The 13767-nt window shown below is 43.2% G+C and overlaps 1 long non-coding RNA gene across 2 annotated transcripts in view; it reads right to left on the reverse strand.

Annotated features, from left to right (window-relative positions):
- Positions 1–521: 521 nt before the first annotated feature.
- The window catches only part of LOC135913291 (uncharacterized), a 107555-nt gene continuing 94309 nt past the window's right edge, over positions 522–13767 (reverse strand). For both annotated transcript variants that reach the window (XR_010567953.1, XR_010567954.1), the window contains 2 exons: positions 13062–13150; positions 522–674 (listed from right to left, as the gene is read on the reverse strand). This is a non-coding gene — a long non-coding RNA (uncharacterized lncRNA). The remainder of the gene's footprint in view (positions 675–13061; positions 13151–13767) is intronic.

The raw sequence follows: 13767 nt of genomic DNA on the forward strand, positions 1-13767 counted from the left end.
TCAAAACTTCCTTAAGAAGCCAAACGTTTCCTAAAATGTGTACGTAACAACTCCCATCGCCTCTTCTATAAATTCTCAAAAGAAGCCAAATAAAATACCCAAGTCAACTTGTAAAAGGCCCCAAAGCTCCCGTCATAAGAACTTGCATAGTGCTGGTGTTCAAAAGAGCAATAAAAAACTCCCAACGTTCCTCATAAAGACTCCTTCAACCACTCAGGTGTTGATGTTCGAAGGAGACCTAAAGGCTCCCACAATTCCCCATAAAACCATCAAACACAAGAGTGTGAAAAAAAAAGTACTCCGTTCGATTGGAGTATATTGTCCTCCCGTTAGGGCGTGAGTTATGCAAGGAGGCCAAAACTCTCTAAGATGGTTGAACTTCATTACAATGTAAGTTTCTCTTTATTATCGTATTAAGGCAAAAGATGGAACACATTCAAACGACATTCTATGGCTTTTCATTCTAAGATCCCATTGCAGCTATTATAATGAGAATAAATAAACCTCGTTCATTCATTCATTCATTTCTACATGCAATGTTTATTTATTTACACAAAGTTTGGTGACTTGTACAGCTTCCTAATGCGGGCAGAAGAACACCTTGAAATGAGTTGTGGCACTGGTGGCAGTGGCTGGTGGCAGCGGCTGGCGCAAGACGCTGTTGCTCCCTTCACCTGGAAATATTGACCAAAGCGCCGTTGGAAATACTCAATCAGCGTCTTCAGAGACCACTAAAATAAACACCTAAAAAACTTATCACAACAGCGTCACGAGGGCCCGAAAAGTGTGCGTCGGAGATTGCGAGGGCCCACGTGATGGCGTATGTGTCTGCGTACGAAGTACTTAAATCACTTCACCGCCAACGCAGTGAACGAAAAAAATACACCACATGCATGTCTCGTTATTGTAAACCTCGTTCTTACTTGAGATACTTACTCTGACGTATCTATATCATGCCTGAGCGACCGCAATTCGGTTGCACTGTGTGGCCTTGTCATTTGATGGCCTCAAAAACAGTTGCGCTGGCGGACTCTTTACACCCTCATTATTTCTTGCAAATTACTTGTGACGCTACTTAGTATTTTACCTGCTCATCTCATCATCTCCACTCCACTCTCTTGGTCACACACTTGTTCTCCCTTCAGAACATTTCCCGGTCATCTGCATTTTGCCCTTTTATACACATCATCATGACCATCATCATCAGCCTCGCTACGCCCACTGCAGGGCAAAGGCCTTTCCCATGCTTCTCGAACTACCCCGGTCATGTACTAATTGTGGCCATGTTGTCGCTGCAAACTTCTTAATTTCATCCGAACACCTAACTTTCTGCCGCCCCTGCTACGCTTGCCGTTCTTGGAAACCAGTCCGTAACCGTTAATAACCATAGGTCATTTTCGCTCCTGATTACATGCCCATTTCTTTTCCTTGATTTCGAATAAGATGTCATTAACTTGAGTTTGTTCCCTCGCCCAATCTGCTCTCTTCTTATTCCCTTAACGTTACACCAATCGTTCTTCAATCCATCGCTCGTAGTGCCGTCCTCAGTTTAAGTAGAAACCTTTTCGCAAGCCTCCAGGTTTCTGCCCCGTAGGTGAGTACTGGGAAGACACAGCTGTTATAGACTTTCATACACGCCTTACCCCAAACGTTTATTTTGCCGTCGACAACGGCCTTATATTGTTCCAAAATATTTTTGTTTCTATCTGCACCAACAATTTCGTACAAATATAGTTGGCTGGTTTCATGAACATGCGAACGTGCTTCCAAACTTGTTTTGCGCTTTAGGAATAATCTATTTTTGACAGCATATCCAGATAACCTGTCTGGAAAGTTTTATTTCCTATGGCGAAGATTTATGAAAGTATTACTAAGAAATATGTTTGCTTCTACAGTTGCGTCATGGGAAAGGCGTGTTTTTGCGACTGTTGCGATGCTTGAAACGTACCAGAAAAAAAGCATTAGTGCCCAGTGTGCGCAAAAAAAACGCACAGATCATGAAAATCGCCTGTAGCCGCAGACATAGTATTCGTACGAAGGAATAGATTTGGAGCTAATTGGAGGAGTACATTCATATTGTATCAAAGCAGGATTTTCGCGTACCTTATCTTAGGTGTAAGTGAAGGCTTTCCGAATTATTGCACATATTTGTTTGTCAGTACAAACCGGTACCTCAAAACGTAAAAATTATATCCTCAATATGCAGCGCACGTATGTTATCATTCGAGCCATTTCCATATAGGTTCACGAAATTTAAGAAATACCAAAGGTCTTCAATTATTTTTACCACGACGCACGCAGAGGAGTATTGGAAGCTTTATGCGAAAAAACACAGGGATGTGTCAGTGTAGCCTGTCGTGTAAAAAGAGAGAACGATTCGAACCGCAGACCCTTTTTTGGTTATTCCCGCAAAGTTGTGCAAGAAGACCCTCTCCTCGGCTACATTCACCACAGGTGCTACAGCCATTCTGCTGTTCAGTTAACTACCTCTCCGGCTGAGTCAGGTCACAGCACCGTGATATAATTACTGAAGTAATTATTCCGTTATTCTGTTACAATATTCTTCTAACCCAAATATAGCCTGTTTGAACAATTGAAGAAACACTGAGAATAGGGCATTGGGGATTTGCTAGAAGTGTTCCCTTATTTAGAATTATTTACGACCCTTATCGGCACGGTGGTTTTGTTACGCTCACGCCAGCCCCCATTAAGCACCATATATTTTCCCCACTGCCTGTAAATAAAATCTAAAAGTTTCGTTCGTTGTGCGTGAGTAGCGCAATGGCAGTTGAGCATTTCATATGATCCCACTAAGCCACACATTCCGTCTTCTGTAATGGTGCCGCAAGACATGTCAATTTGACCCTTGAATTTCACCCTTTCCGTTTCCCAGTAAGCTTAGGGAGGTACACCAGACGAGCCTGAGAAGTTTTGAAATAATCCTGACATTTGAGTAAAATTTCATAGGAAGTTTGATTGTCCTTTATTGTTTACTTATCAATTATACCTTATTTCTGTTAGTGATGATGTAATACATGCGAATTGAGTTGTTATACTCAATACATCATGTTTGCCATGGCTGTCCTGAACATTAGCACTACTAAAGCACTGGCTGACGTTGGCTAGGCCATTGAATAAAAAAACTGTGTGCAGAATAAAGAAAACATAGGTGCTCAATGCCACAGACGCCATAAAAGCTAACGCGGCGGGCTTCTGCGAATAAGTTCACTTTCAACGCAGCTCGGCCCTAAGCCATCAAAATTATGCAAAACCTTTGTTTACTCTAAACCAGTGCATGCTGAAAATCCGACTACTGCGTTGCTTGCCTAGGGTGCAAAAATAACGACCTCTTTTTAAGATTGTGCTCTCCGTAAGCTTTTCACCAAGACTATACATTCGAAAAGCGAGGCGCTTTTTGGCTTATAGGTGATGACAAGCGCCGAGCTCTGGATCATGGAATATTGGACAGTAGAATGATAGACTTATGCAAAGTCAGGCGACTTCACGACGCAAATATATCGATAGAAGCAATGTATGTTTTTTGTTTGGTAACACTGATGCTAAATGAACAGTCAGAGTAAATGAATCTCGCCGTCCGATTCTGTACACACTCGCGTGTACCTGATAGATTTTATAGCGCTGCATGTTCCACACCAATTGCGTACTGCATGTTCCTATTCGAATTTTGGTCTGTCTTACGCCTACCGAGTCTTTAGCAATGACAAGAGTTAGGCAGTTGCCTCTTGGGATGTAGCAAAGGGTATGGTAGATGTGATTAGTTATGCTGTATGAGTGAGTAGGCTGATTAGGATTAGCTATGACGTACGTCAAGGTACCTACGTGAATCACGGTCGAAATTACAGAGCCCTTTATTGTGTATATCAAGGTCATCTGAGAGTGTCTCCGATAAAAAGTTATGTTTAACATATTAGGACTGATTAGCTTTCTGTTAGGCTATTTGGAAAAGCACTTTGTATGAAGTTCTGTTGTGTGTTAAATTAGAACGCTATCGTCGCTTCCTAAAGAAAGTTACTGTATAAGTCCACCTTTCTCAGGCACCTTAAATTTCAGCTGGACACCACTCATGACACTTATACTTTTACGTCTGCCCCGAGAACGCAAGTCATGCCGTGGAACAAAAATAGATACCGTTTCTAAAGGATGAATCATCACAACTTCACGACAAAGCCCAGTGTCTTGGTGCGAGTCGCCATCTATGATAACCATAAGAGCGGCAGAACGTCGTTCAAAAATTATTTGTCACCCCCCGGTTTCTTTTCCCAAGGACGCGACTAAACCGTTGAAAGGCAATTCCAACTCTGACATGATTTTTGCGATCTTTCAAGTGCCGGACGAGCGCGTTCTTGTATAATTCTGGCGCATGTCATTGAAAGATTCACACACAGCGAAATTTTTCGCAGTTACTTCAGTGGCTCCACAGAAAGTGTGGGCATTCAGTCCGCTTTTTACACAGACGTTCCGAATCAAGACACATGTTAACGAGAAAGGGGTTCCTATATTACCCATGGCAAGAAACTGATTCACAAATTACATCTCATGGCCGCGATGTGTTGATGAAACGAACTCTGCTGCCTCTTTTCCATGTTATGACAAAAAATATTTAGTAGTGTCACCAGCCTATACGGAAACCAGAAAATTGAAGTCAGAGTCACATTAACCGTCATGTATCATAAATTGCAAGAAAGAAAACTGAGAGTGTAGTTCATGATATTCGTGAGGGAAGCTTCGTTGCATGTAATTCATTTCAATTCCTTATCTGTTCGAGGATAACAATGCGGCGTTCAGGTGTTAAACAAAGTTAAATTTTACAAAAAGTCATAAAGAGTTTGTCCTTGAACAGTCTGTCCTTGCTCCTACTGGTCATGCACATATTTCTCCAACCTATATATGGTGTAAACACAAATACGTCGAACTGTGAATCAATTCAAAGTAAAACTGGCTTCTCCACATGTAGGGGAAAATACCGTAGGCGCTTGAGAATGTCATGATACACAATCATTTGTTATCATAAGCTTGCTGGCTATAGGCATGAAGTGAAAATCTCAAACACATTACACAGCTTTGTCTTTTCACAGCGAACTTCATCCACTGCCGTTAAGAAACATCGCAGTTTTATTTTTGCTATTCAAGCACCTGAGTGCATAAGCAGTTTGTTATCGGAGATCATCCGCTATTGCGATACCAGTATCAAGAACTCGTTGCTTAGGTTGTCATTTCAGTAAGAAAGACGAAAACCTTTTCTGCACAGACAGAATAATGGTCTAAGAGCGACAACTGATTGGTAAGCTGGTACTGCTACTGCTGCTGCTGATGATGATAATACGTCACAGGAGGTGATCGCCTCACAAACAAAAAAATACTTTTTACAGTTTAATAATTCGTTTATTTAAGCCATCAAAGCTGGAAGGTATTACAGAAACTGGTGGTTGGAGACGGATCGAGAAATAATGCAATGATTAAAACGTAACTTTCGAATCATACAATTTTAGCTTATGGTAAATACTAAAAAATCAGTGTGCACCAGGCAGGCAGCTTTACAGTTATACAATATTACCTGATGGTGGCAAATAATTATAAAGTAACATAATCAGTAATTAACAAACTGAGATTACACGACGTGAGATAATTCATGTTGCTTGAAACGCGTTTATTAGTATTCTTTAGGATTTCTTTTGGGAAGTGACTTCATTCAAGGTCGAAAAAGCTTAAGAAATCTAATAGGAATAGTTTTGATACCTGCTTTATACAGCTAATCGATAGGATTGGATATATGTTGCGATGGAAATATCTGTTAGGAGTTGGAAATTTAAGTTTGGGTTTATTTGTGGTTAGAGTAGCTATTCGATCATAACTAGAAATATAAAACAAATGGAGAAACCTTGAGAAGTTGTAAGAGCTAATAACGTTAATGGAATCCCATAAGGCAGCTTCATACTTCAATTTGGTACCTATTAGTACTTTCTATAGTACTAACTTGAGATAGGATTGTGGCATTATACGCGTAGCGGACCAAACAACCCAAATTTCAATTCTTTTTTTTTCGTTGTTACTAATGTTGACATAGGTTGACCAAGTGAGACTAGCTGTAATATGAACGCGTGCCTACTTTTATGGATATACAGGCTCTAACACAGTGTTGCTAAGTACGTCGAAGAGCCGTCTTGAACAGGAGTTGCTCAGATAATGTTGCTGCTACGTCTGGTGTGCCACAGGGCTCCGTGTTAATGCCTCTTTCATTTCTTGGGATGGTATTGGTTTATTTGTTATAGTATTGAAACCGAGATACAATTTTTGCGGAATATTGTGTCCTTCGTGCAAGGGCGTTCAATGAGACATTGTTTGCCATTGGTGGCGTACCTGAAGTGGTAAGAAAAATGGTGTGTCAGTAATAGCATGCCCCTGAACATAAATAAATGTGTACACGTTACATTTACAAGAAAAAATATAACAAACTCAGATATAATGGTTTGTTAGCAGCCAGGAAATTCTAAAAAGAATTCTTCATTCAGACATTTAGGTGTCATGCTGTCAGAAGATGGCCCTTGCTCATGCATAACATGGTAATACCATAGGTAGACCCGCCGTGGTTGCTCAGTGGCTGTGGTGTTGGGCTGCTGAGCACGAGGTCGCAGGATCGAATCCCGGCCACGGCGGCCACAATTCGATGAGGGCGAAATGCGAAAACATCCTTGTACTTAGATTTAGGTGGACGTTAAAGAACCCCAGGTGGTCAAAATTTCCGGAGTCCTCCACTACGGCCTGCCTCATAATCAAAGTGGTTTTGACACGTAAAACCCATAATTTAATCTTAACCGTAAGTAGAAGTGCAAGGAATGACTTTGGCTTCTTGCAAGAACGTTTAAAACACGTAAGCATTATAGTGAAAAAACCAGCGTATAGACAAGTTTTACCAATTTCAGAGTAGGCTTGCCCTGTGTGGGATCCGTTTTCTGGTGTGCATATTACTACACTAGAAAAAGTCCAATCCTTCGCGGCAACGTTCATCCTGGGGACACGCAACCACTTTCTAGGTTTAAGAACAAGAAAAGGAGAACTTGACTGAATTCTTTTGCTCGAATAAAGATGCAAGCTGTGCCTTAAACTGTTTTACTCAATCTTCCATAATCGTATGAGAATCTGCTCATCAGACTATACAAAGTAGACTACAGCACGAGCCGGTTTTTCAGGCCCGAACCCGGCCTGAGCCCAAAAGTACCATGCGGTGGCGCGCCCGAGCCCGGCACTTTATTTAAAACTGTCCCGTACTACGCCCGGGTCCGAAATATTGCGGCGCGGCTCGACCTGGCTCGTCTCGGCCCGGTTCGGTTCGCCATGAGCCCTTGAGCATACAGGAAGCTATTTCGAGTTCTCGGTTACTCTGAACATATTGCCATGTGATCAAGGGGCGCCGGGCGGTCCTCAAGCTGAATCAAAACAGCTTCATGCCCTGCGTCCCCTCTTGCTGGCTATTTTAGCTACGCGTGGAAAAATAGCATTTCATTTCTTTTCATTACAAGCTGAACACGCACAGATTGGTATGTTAATACTTGGTATGAAAACACACAATGTTGGCAAATAGAGAGTGATCAGGCTGGCCACAGCCACCGGGAGTGACAACGTCTGCTTACATTTAGGCAGAAGGATATAGGAACGCACGTCCGTTGATCATCATGCTCGTGCTTTAAAGTGTGATAACAACAGCCTTATTATAATGTTCTATAGTTTTGCGGCAATATACTACTGCGAAGGCATAGGCGAACACCCCCGTACACGCCACCGGCCATTTCATCTCACTATTGAATCTCACATAATTATTGGAATGCGCAGTATTTGAATTCCTGGCAAGAAAATTGGCGCGATTGTGAATTTACATACGCTCCTCTATTGGCCTTGAGGAATACCATATCACACGGCCACTAGAAGTTTTTTTCGTTAAACAGAATTTGGTGGTCCGCAAGGCTGACGCTTATGTGGCATCATATTTGTACACGAAACAGGCAATTTGTATTGCTTTATTCGGCTTCATTATAAAGGTGTCAGTTTTTCAGTCGACGATTTAGGCATCCCTCTTCATAAATATGTGCCAATTTCGACTCTGTTTACGTTTGTTTTATACAGTGCATGTACAACGCAAGCAACGTAGAATTTTTTCTCCTCGGATTGAAATATGATCTGCCTTTTCGTCCATGTAAATTCTGAGGGAATCGACGCAATGCTGGAAAAACATATATAGGCTGCGAACTCGAGGGTTGTGCCACTTAACGCGTGAAAATAGCATTCAAAAGAAAAATTCGCTCAGGAGAAATTTTCTGTGCTCTGTTTTCTTTTTCACATAATCTCATCAATGTTGAGAAGTTTCCCAGCATCCGTGTTGCCTTAAAGTAGTCATCTAAGATTCGATACCTTAAAGTGTAAATTGAATTAGTTGGACTACTTTTGCGATAAACTACGGCAGAATATTCAATAATTCAACTCGAATTCGAAATAATTCAATTCAGAATATTCAACTCGCTTGAAACTGAATCAAGAAAAATAATATAAACCAGAATGCAATTGCTGTATGCCTAAGACACGAAGCAGATGTAAATGAGCTTTCCAGAATTTATTTGCAACAATTTAGTTAAGTGCTGTAAGAACTTGCTGAAAATTTATTTTATTTTTGCTTTTGCACTAATATGATCACCGACAGGCAATGCAGAGTGGCACATCAGTGACCGCTGTCAAAATATACAAATTTCCGTGCTGCAACAAAATACTGCACACGACTCTGCCTCTCGGCATGTCCTCTCCTCTGAAAAAATACAACCATCTGTACCGACACTCCTCTCATTGATTGGCCTTATGGTTGCTATATGAAGGATAGCTTGCATACCTGAAGACAGTCTAGTGAATTTTTTCGCTGCCAGTCTCTTACCAATCAAATGGTCTCCAATCTATGCAGCGCGATATTGCAATGCAAACATCTTTCCAACTCTTCATCATTTTAATTCAACTCCGCGATGTCTAGCAACTCTTCAAGTTTGCCTTTCGGGGCCGCTGTCAAAATCACAATATTACCTGCATCTAATGTCGGGTCGTTTGTATCATGCATGAGCACTATAAGCTCTGCAAATTCGAGGTGTTAATAACCTGGGAACAAAGCTGGCCAGAGTTCTTTTAGTGTCCTGAGCGCGAAAAAATTCCAGCAGAACCCATATTAATATGACTATCGAAGTTTATGTGATTAGCATTCACTCTATGTAACGACCACGTAGTGACGCACCGTACCAAGACAACTGTATTTAGAATCTGTAGTGTCCTTTGAGATTTCAAGTGATTCGCCTATATGCGACGCAAACTGTCTCGTGATTCTCCGACTTTGTTGCGGCCATCGCTCGAAAAGGTTATCTCACCACGAAGAGCACGAGGACGACATGCCGACGGCGCATGCAGTGACAACGATGGAATCACGAAGCAGCAGTGACGTCAATAGAACGATGACGGCATTAAGAGGACGATGGCCATAACAACGGTGGGCTGCTTCGGACGTGGTGGCGATAAATAAACATGACGCAGTACGTGCAATCCGATGACGACCGTGGCCTAGTCCCGTATCATTGACCATACCACAAATATAACGGGATGAAGCAAAAATTTTGTTGGAACGTGGAAGGCGGTATGACGGCTACGACATGACAATTTAACGACATTTCTCAAATGATGGCGACGCTGCTACAGCAGCATGAAGACGGTGGCCTAGCAACAATGATATCATGACAAGTGTACGACGATGATGCTGTGACGATCACTGTATGACGAAAATGGCGGGACGCAGACAGCACGACGATAATCGGATGAAGAAGCTGCAGTGAGTAATGATGACAACGGAATGACCAAGATGGTACCGCGACAACCGTATGACAACAAATGCATGAAGATGACCGCACATCGACGATGCAATGATTACGATGGCATCACAACGGCAACATAATAACGATTGAATGAGGACAGCTTGATTGCGATGGATTGACATCGATGGAATTGCGAAGGTGGTGCGACGATGAGGATTAAACGACTATTTCATGACGTTTCTGAAATGATCACGATGGTAGTACAGCGTTGCGAGAACGACATGGCTAGAACGAGATGACCATGACTGTATGGCGGTGATGACACTACGTGTAACCGCATACATAGTGGCTCAGGTTAGTTGACAACAGATGAGTGACAGACAGACAGACAGACAGACAGACAGACAGACAGACAGACAGACAGACAGACAGACAGACACAGACAGACAGACAGACAGACAGACAGACAGACAGACAGACAGACAGACAGACAGACAGACAGACGGACGGACGGACGGACGGACGGACGGACGGACGGACGGGCGGGCGGACGGACGGGCGGACGGATGAACGAACGAACGGACGAACGAACGAACGGACGGACGGATGAACGGACAGACAGACAGACAGTTCGCGTTGAAAAGCCGGGCGTACAGGGGGCTCGGTTTATCACTGGTACCGTTTGCTTCGCAGCCGAAGAGCGTCGCTAATGTTCACTAATATGCTCAGCGTACAGCTGCTGTGTCACGATCTGCCTGCCTCGCCTTCATATCCAGCTTTTCTAGACCTGTAACAAGTACCGCCCCAAGGTGCCGCGGCAAGAAGCCAGCATGTTTTCAATGGAATCAGCGGGGTTTTCGTGAATCATTAAAGGCGAAAGTAGATTACTGAAAAACGCAGCTCACGGCCGTGTTCGAGAACACAACCCACGCGAGAGGAATGCATCTTGCTCTTCCGCCGAACGCACGACGCGCGGCCCTCTCCCGCTGCTGTTCCTTCAACGCAGCCTGCTCTTCGGCAGAACGAACCAAACGTAGCTTCCCGATCTTACTGGTGGGCATGAGCAGGCTGGAAACGGCGGATGCGAGGCCAGCGAACACGCGATCAAACCCTTTCTCATCTCCGTAGGGAGAGAACACCTGTGATTTGCTCGCGCGTTGCGCTGCATCCACTTGTTCATACATATAAAACCCCGCTTTTGAGGGCACCTATGATGAACCGACCGTGGCTGAATCGGTTAGCGTGGTGGTCTCGAAACCCGGTGGACAGCCGAAAAGCGAAAAAGAAGACGCACCGCCCAGAAGAACGCAGTACGAACAACCATTTTGTTCTCCTAGTCCACTCCAAGGTGCGTAATAAATTTTAGGCAGCTCATCGTCAGGTTGAATAGTCGTAAGTGTAACCAAGACACACAGCTCTGTGTTCAGTGGCCGCCTAGCTATATCTGGGTGGCTACCGAAATTATCCGCAGGTACGGGCCCGGCTCTACACAGCTGTGACTCCCACTCTGTCTTATCTGAAGCGTCGAGATAGCCTTCGAAGTAAAATATTCAAAATCAAACGGCCCTTTATATTCCATATGAAGTCCACCTGCAACGAAATTTTAGATTAGTGAAGTTGGTTATATAGAAATAGCGTATATGCTATCATAGTAATATTCGCACAGATGTGGGGCAGGTATTTGTGACATTTTGCTTTCTATTACATCCCGGAAGTATCATTTAAGTGTGTTCCCCGTTTCGTTGCACCCTTATCTTAGGGTAAGAACTTTTCAGCAATGAAATTGTGTACGAACAGCACAGCTTAGTGAATTCCGCCCCAGCAATCCATCCTGCTGCCCAGTACGCGCATCATACATACCTCGTTTCTACCATGGCAATATGTAGTGAGCTATATTGATTCAATGCTAACGCATTACCGTCGACAGTCATCACTTGATAGGTACCGGGGCAATGTTTGTTAATATTCACATTAGTACACTTACTCCACTTGCGGAAGCGCACCGGAATAGTAGTGTAGTTATGCCTGCTCATACAAATCCTACAACACTAGTTTAAAGATATTTGTCAAATAACTCTACTCAAATTCACTGAGATCCCTAACTTCTCGGCGCTCGCTCGTGGTAAGCTTTTAGCTGGATCGCCAATGTATTTTCCAGAAGACGTTAAGGCAATCTCAGAAATGTAGCTAGGCTTACCATTTGTGTTATGCACAAATATGGTGCACTATAGCCCAAGTTGTATTTCGCGATTTCAACATACCCTATAGTTTGAAATGTAAAGTTTTATTAGGAAAAAAATCAATTATTTGACTGGATAATGCGTGTTACCGGTAATTTTGATCTTTTCTTAAAACGCATCTCTAAAGGCAATGCAACTCTATTAGGAGCGATTAAATTTATCGAAGCTTAAAAAGAAATGCTGGCTCTCCCGTAATCGAGGGTAGATGTAAGAATCCAGTGGCAACGGCAAGCCAGTCTGGTTGTATATCATACTAGACACAATCCTACAATGGCAGTCCTGCGTGTTCGCAGCAGCACACCCCACCACACCCCCTCGCAGCACACCGCACCACACCATACTGTACACTGGTCTATATGGACACTCCCCAGCTTGAAGAAATCCCGCTGAAGGTGGCACGTCAAGCAGTGAAAGACGCCTAAGGAACATAGCGCACTGCCCTGCTAGAAGCAAAGCGCCTGAAGTAGGCCTCACGCAGCGTGGCGCCATCTCTCGAGGCGACGCAAAACCCGGGCTACGGAACTCACGGACTGCTGGCGTTCGATAGAGCAAAGTCAAGCCTGTCTGAGCACCAAAAATAACAAGTGTATGGCGCCCTGTTTCTAAAATGGAAACGTGGACACGTTCGTAAGCATTCGCAATGCCAACAGTGCGAAGAAAATGACGCATGGGGTATCTGCCTTTTGAACGCCGCCTATTGCATATGTCAAATGGAAATTCAGTGTATTATAAGTTCTTACAGCTTGAGTGTTATCGTGAACAATCATTAGGAAGAACTCGGAAGCAATATTTTTTGGAACATGTTTGGGCAGTAAGTAGCGCATGTGACACGGTCCTGTACAGAGCTTTGGGGGCCAGAGACAGCATTTTCTGAAGTTTTGAATGGTTTCCCGGATGATCTCGTTTTGTTCTCGCAACTTGCTTTAAATGCTTTAAAATGAAGAAACAGGTGTCACATACGTATACTCACCTACTCATTGCTCACCCAGCGGAACACGAGTGGTTGCAAGAAGTACGCCGTTGCCACGGCTAATTCCAGCGCACAGAAATAATCGTGCCCTGCAAAAACAAGGATGTTCTGCAGGATCAATTTGCGAATAGGAATGTACTTAAAGCCAGACCTAGAAAAAGGTTATTAAATGGCATACAAAAGTGACGGTGGTAATTTTATGCTATGGTGTTGTTTATGCTTGAGAAAAATTCATATTTATTTAGAAAATGGCGGGGGAAGTAATCACCTGGCGTTTTACGCAGCGGGCAGATGACGATTCTGCATAATCCAATTAAAAATGCACAGCTATTCTCTACATATCCGTTATTAACAAACCGCTGTCGAGAATTGTAAGTAAGACGAAATCCAGATTGCGCATATGCGCCGACGAGTAAGCTAGGCAATGAAACTATCGACGTGAAAGGCCCTTCGAATGGTTTACGGCGATGGACCCTTCGAGAGGTTTACAAGATTCCTTCCGCAGATTCTGAATCAGTCTACTTTGGAGAAAGGTGAAATTTCAAAAGCCGACTGAATCAACATAAAATTGATGTCGCTAAGAATTATGCAGTATTCAGTGTTATCGTGAAGCACATTAAGAGCACGCGCCACAACATAACTCAGGGAAAGCAAAGAGCAACATTACGGAAAGCAAGAAGTGAACAAGAATATGTCTCGAAATACT

Source organism: Dermacentor albipictus, chromosome 6 (genome assembly GCF_038994185.2).
Source record: "Dermacentor albipictus isolate Rhodes 1998 colony chromosome 6, USDA_Dalb.pri_finalv2, whole genome shotgun sequence".
In the NCBI taxonomy this organism is placed as follows: Eukaryota; Metazoa; Arthropoda; class Arachnida; order Ixodida; family Ixodidae; genus Dermacentor; species Dermacentor albipictus.